Here is a 6,698-nt window from a genome sequence, read left to right as displayed (position 1 = left end):
AGCTTATCTTCTCCTCCCCCAATTAGATAATAAGATCCCAGCATCTTCGTTCCCTAGCACTCTGTCCTGTATAGCCTGTACTTCCATTCAGTCTCACCCATGTCCTAATATCTACCATTGTCAATATTCACACCCTACCACCTAGGCACAAGCCCATTCTTATCTATACTCTCACCTTCATCCCACTCTGTATTCCCTCTTTACCCCCCCCCCATCTGTTGTAAAAAGCCCTTTCTGTATTGCTTGAAACCTTTTTTTCTTCTAAACTTATTTCTGTCTTCTTCCTTTCACCATCACCAAAATGAATCTTAATTCTCTTCTGAATGATAACAGAATCAAATGCCCTGTTGACTGGAGACCTCAATTTCTCCCACACCTTCTGATCTGCTGGCTAAAAGGGAAAGGTGGAAGTGGCCTTTTTTCTTATTAAAGCTCAGTTCAGCTTTCCTCTTCCTGTCACCCAAAACACATACAATCATACACTTAAATTCTAAAGACATGAAGATTGCAAGAAAGGGATCAGGAAAAGATTTTGTTGTACTGGATTATTGACTGACCAGAAATCACCGTAACCAAATTAGGTTGAACAATGAGGTGTTACTATGACACAAATTGTGGGACAGGGAAATAACCGTGTTACACAGAACAATATTTTTGAAATAAGATTTCACCCATCTGGGTATAAAGAGCCAACTCTCACTTATTTGCAGGTGTTTTATCCATTTTGTTAATTCTTAATAGCAATACAATAATTCCTGTGGACACCAAGAATGCAAACGCATCAATTATAATCTAAGTTAAGCCTTATTATGAAAGTGAATCTGCTGCTGCAACAAATGAATAATATGTAAATGGATCTGTGGTCTCATTGATTCAGAGATAATGTAGGTCACAATACATCTCGGGCAGCTTCTTTTATGACTTCACATAAATTCACCCCAGTGATCCACTGAAGTGTGCTGAGGCCACCCTCAGCACAACAAACCAGGAAACAAAAATGCATACGTATTAATATATCTATGCATTCTAAACTTATAAAATATATACATGGATTATCTCATGTTGTAAATTATCCAAGTCCCTGTTCCTTTCTATAAATATGAATAATCAAAACTTGATTAAATGTGTAAATATATTAGAATACTACAAACATTCAAATAAATTTATATTTGCAGAAAGAGGAGAAGATAAATTGGATCTCATTTCCTCCATGGCTATGACACCAACACTAACAATTATGAAGACTTTTCTTAATTCCCCTACTTTTCCTTTTATTTGGGCTCCCACATTAAATTTCTTTACTTCTGTGCCTTTGGGAATATATGATAAAGCATCTTGATGTTACATCTGCTCAATCCTGTAGGTTTGAAAGTTTTTTTTTTAAAGCAATTGGCTTAAAAGCATATCCTCTTACAGTTCAAACTGGGCACAAAGGTCTTTATTCCACATCCTACCAAAATGTCCAATCTTATAAAATCTAAATGAAAACAAGCAAGTTTTTCCTTTTCACACAATAGGGAGAACGACTGAAAGAGGTGGATCTGTAGTTATGATTTATGGGAGACGGGGAAAGTTCATTGACACCCATGTTTTCCAGAATTACAGTCTGAGTGGCAGGATTTGCCAGAAGCTCTCAATGCCATTATTGCCCAACAGCATAACGGCACATCTCGTCCCAATCCTGGAGAAATGCCTAGAATTACTGATGTTTTTGACTCTTTCCCATTGACTTCCAACTTATTAAAACAACCTAATCCCTAATGTGTAGCATGGGTGGTTGCTGATTCCGTGACCTTTTCCTTAGGCCCCAGTCACAATAAGGTATTCAGAGATAGAGTCTCATAGTTGAACTAACCGGGATAAGGTTTCATTGTGCCATTCTGGAAGACTGAGGTAATCCTAAGACATAGAGGTTTGTTATCCTGGGAGGAAACATGAAGTAGGGCACAGAGCACAGATGATCTGGGTTCAAAATGTGCCTCCAATTCTTATTTGCTGAGGGACCCAGAGAAAGACACTGAAGCTCACATGTTACATCACTACAGCTATAAAATGGGAATGGCTATGTACCTGAGTTGGGAGAATCAAATGAAATAATGTCAGCTGCTATTCTCTTGACTGCAGTCAGGGTCTGATATTATGCAAACTCTTTGAGGTTAAGGTTTGTCTTGCTTTTTGTATCTATAACCCTGACACTCACCATAGTTTTTGGCACATAAGTGGTTTTTTTTTTTTCATTCATTGATCATAGGTTTAGAGTTGGTATCAATTAATCAATAAACAAATATTAAGTGCCTACTATGTACCAAGCACCGTTGGACTTTGGCAATATAAAGAATCAAACAATCTCTATTCATAATGAGCTTACATTCTAATAGGGAGAGGGAACTCAGATGGAATAAAGCCCAGCCCACTCATCTAACTTGCGAGTACTAGAGCTTACTTGTGAGGTCTAGAGAGTTAAGTGACTTACGCAAAGTCACAGAGGTAGTAAATGGCAGGGCCAGGATGTAAACTCTCTGACTACAGATTGAACACTCACACATTCCTCTGTGCCTCATACTGAGGCTGGCTTGGTTACCAAAATGACCAGCCTACATCCTTCTTCAGGAGCCTTCTCCATTGTCTAGCCCTACTGCTCTGGTAGCCACCACTAGCATTTTCAGTGGACTTTGCTACCCACTCTGATCACACATGGAACTCCTGATAGGATGTCATGATTTCCCCAACATATCACACTGTCTAGGTACTCATTCACCTAAGTCCAAAAGCAATTAAAGGGCCTTGGTCATCAATACAGTACTAGTGTTTTGGTGACTACAAACCAATTCCAATGTTCCACAATGTGGATTGGAATCTGTCAGGAAATATCTGGGCATGTTGTATATAATGAACAATTTTTGCTGTTGTTCAGTCTTTTCAGTCATGTCCAACTCTTCATGTCCCCATTTGGGGTTTTCTTGACAAAGATCCTGGAGTGTTTGTTATTTCCTTCCCTGGTTCATTTTACAGATGAGGAAACTGAATCATACAGAGGTAAATGAACTGCTCAGAGTCACACAGAGAGTAAGTGTCTGAGGACAGATTTGAATTCACGAAGATGGGTCTTCCTGATTCCATCTAGTGCTCTATCCTATCTAGCTGCCCATTAGGAAGAGCAAATCCGAACATGCTCCCCTGTTGCATGTAGATGAGGAAAATTAAGGCCCAGAGAGTAGCAGGAAATTTTCAGAGGTCAAAAAAAGGGATTAGGGGAAAGAACAAGTATTTATTAAGTGCCCACTATGTGCTAGATACTGTGCCAAACACTTCACAAACATCATCTCATTGTGTCAGAACCAAGCTAGTCCATGGCTGAGCCACGACTTTCTCATTTTCTCAGGATATCAAAAATGCAATCAGTTTTTACTTGACAAAAGGACTCATCCCTTGGGTACTTTTATTACGTAACAAGCTTCTCTGGTGTCCTTCACATGAGGTTGAGCCACTAAAATATAATTTACTTGGGATGGCTAGGTGGCACAATGAATACAGCACCAGCCCTGGAGTCAGGAGGACCTGAGTTCAAATCCAGCCTCAGACACTTAACACAAAAACTAGCCGTGTGACCTTGGGCAAGTCAATTAACCCCCAAATTGCCCTCCAAAACCCAAAATATATGTAATTTACTAGGTATATTTCTTTCTTCTACAGGAATGTATCTGTTACTTAAAGTAAAATAGGTCTTGCTCTATTGAGGGCAATTTGGATTGATTTTGGAGCAAGCTACCCTTGCAGCCAGGGCTGACAGACTAGATCCAAAAGATTATTTTGACTTCTTTCCCTAACATCTTACTCCTTAATCAATGTATCTTCTTTAGGGAATGCAGATTAGCAGACTGTTTGCTGACTATAATGCAATTGGAGAGATCATAGATTTATACATGGAAAGGCCCTTAGAGGTCATCTAGTAAAATCTCATGATACAGATTTGGAGATTAAGGCCCAGAAGGATTAAGTCACTTGTCCAAAGTCATTATAGTATCAAACTTGGTGTTCAAAATCTAGTACCTTTTTAAAAAATAATTTTTCTTGATATCCTTTGTTTCCATATCACTCAAATTTTCTCCTCTGCCCCTCCCTTTCCCCTTCCAGAAAGTCACCCCCATAACAAAGAATATTTTTAGAATAAATTTGGTTGACATCTTCTGTTTTTATATCACTCAGATTTCTAGCTCCCAAAGAGTACCATATAACATTTTTGAAGAAAAGTAAAAGAGGAGAAAAAAATCAACGTAACTGATCAATACATCAAAACAGTCTGAAAAGAATGAACTTGTGGGCCTTGAACTTCAGCCAAGGACTAGGTGTGGATGGGGGGAGGGTGGTATTTCCTCATCTCTTCTCTTTGGGGCCAGCCTTGATCTCTGCAATTTTGGAACATTCACTTTTGATTATTTTGTGATGCTGTTTCCATCCACAATGCAGTAGTTACTGTCTATATGCTTTCTTGGCTCTGCTGACTTCACTCTGCAACAAAGAATTTTTTAAGGAAAAAAAGAAAATGAGGAAGAGGAAAAAGCAATCAACAAAACCAACCTAACCACAGAGGGGAAAATCTGAAAACAGCCACTTTTCCACACAAATTGACCTCTCACCTCTGCCCAGGAGAGGGGAGGAGGGCAGCTGCTCTTATGTCTTTGTTCTTTGTAATTTTCCAATGTTGGCTTTTAATTGTTGTCTGGTTGTAGCTGTCTCCACTGATAATGTTGTAGGCACCCCAGTTCAAGTTGCTTTCCACTGCACCAGACTAATCACACCTTAGGTTTCATAGAAGGAAGGAAGCACCAGGTAACTGGGTCAGAGTTCAATCCAATTTAACAAACACTTACTAAGCACCTGCTATATTCCAGGACCTGGGTTGGCCACTAGGGATATAAAGGTTTTGTTTTTAAATTAAATTAAAATCTTTCTGTTCCATTTTAAGTTCTAAACTGTCTCCCCCTCACTCCTTCTCCAGCTTTCACTAGAGAAGGCCACCATTTTACCCAGATTTATAAATACATATAAAACCATTCTATGGATATTTCTATGTATCAGTTCTTTTTCTGGAGGGGGATAGAATCTCCTTTCATAAGTCCTTTATACTTGATTTCAGTGTTTGTAATACTCAGAATAACTTAGTTATTCACAATTATTCTGTGAGCAATATTGCTGTTGCTGTATACAATGTTCTCTTGGCTCTGCTCACTTTAATTTTCATGATTCCATGCAAGGGAATATAAAGATTAAACAAAAGAAAGGCACTTGAGTCAACTGATGGGACACAGTATGTATACATGCAAGTAAGTTAAAAAATGCATCACTACATCAATAAGCATTTTCATGCAAAATGATGAAAAGTATAAATAACTTGGGTGAACAAGGCAGGACTGATATCGGATATCAGAAGGGAGGAGAGTATGGTAGTACAGCAGCAGGGTACAACAGAAAGAATTCTGGGCTTGAAGTTAGAGAAACTGGGTTTGAATTTCAGCTCTCACTACTTGTGTGGGGTTGGGAAAGTTACAAGGTTTCCTGCCAGAAAGGCACCCCAGAAACAATGTTTTTAAAGAAAAGGAAAAGAAGAGGGAAAAAAAATCAACACAACCAATCAATACATCAAAAAAGCCTGAAAATGTGTGCAATGTGCAAATTGATATCCTTTGTTTTTACATATCATAAATTTGCTCCTCAGTCGCTCCACTCTCCCTCCCAGAAAGATACCCTCTACAATAAAGAATATTTTTAAAATACATTTTATTGACATTTTTTTTTATATATCACTTAAGATCCCACCCAGAGAGCCATCCCATAGAGCAGCATTTTTAAAGAAGAGAAAAAAAATCAGCCTAACTGATTAATACATGGGAAAAGGCTGAGCAGATGTGTGGTGTGCTGTGGGCGTCCCAACCTTCAATCTGTAACATGAGGTAAGATTATGTAATGTCTAAAGACCCCTCCATCTCTATATCTGGGATGCTTTATAGGACAGATAAGTTTTATATTCATAAGTTATTAGAACTGGAAGAGAGTTTAGATAGTGTGAAATCTAAATTTCTCATCTTAGAGAAGATACAAGAAGGAAGGAAACAAGCATTTATATAGCTCCTACCATAGGGCAGGCACTTTACAAAGATTATCTCATTTGATCCTCTCATTTAAACCCTGGGAGGAAGATGAGATTTATTATCCCTACTTTACAGTTGAGGAAACTGAGGTAGGCAAAGGTGACATGACTTGCCCAAGGTCACCTAGCTAGGAGATAGCTGGGCTATTTGAACTTAAGATCTTCCTGACCCCATGTCCCCTGCTCTGTGCACTGTGGTGCCCCCTACTGCCTGTATTGTATGGATACAATAAAAATGTGACCATGACCCCCATTATAAGGGACTGGATTTAAGTTTCTGTGTTCTTACTAGCTGACCCTGAGCAAGTCACTTAACTCTGACTCCCTCCAAAAATACCTCAGTATTATTGCTTTCTAGCTGCCTGTGATTTTGTCAGTCAGCTATCACTTATTAAGGACCTATCATGTGCCAGAAGAGGTAAAGAAAGGAAAAAGAGAGGGCTGCTGTTCAAGGAGCTTACAGTTGCTAGGATTTCAAACTGGAAGGGGCTTTGGGTCTTATCTACTTCACAAGCTCAAGGAATTGGAAATGGAAAGGGCCTCAGAGGTG

The sequence above is a fragment of the Petaurus breviceps genome, unplaced genomic scaffold (assembly GCF_028583685.1).
Source record: "Petaurus breviceps papuanus isolate PSGF00001 unplaced genomic scaffold, PetGlider_PUasm1.0 91041, whole genome shotgun sequence".
Classification (NCBI taxonomy): Eukaryota; Metazoa; Chordata; class Mammalia; order Diprotodontia; family Petauridae; genus Petaurus; species Petaurus breviceps.
The sequence above is the reverse complement of the archived record's forward strand: the minus strand, read 5'-3'. Positions refer to the sequence as shown.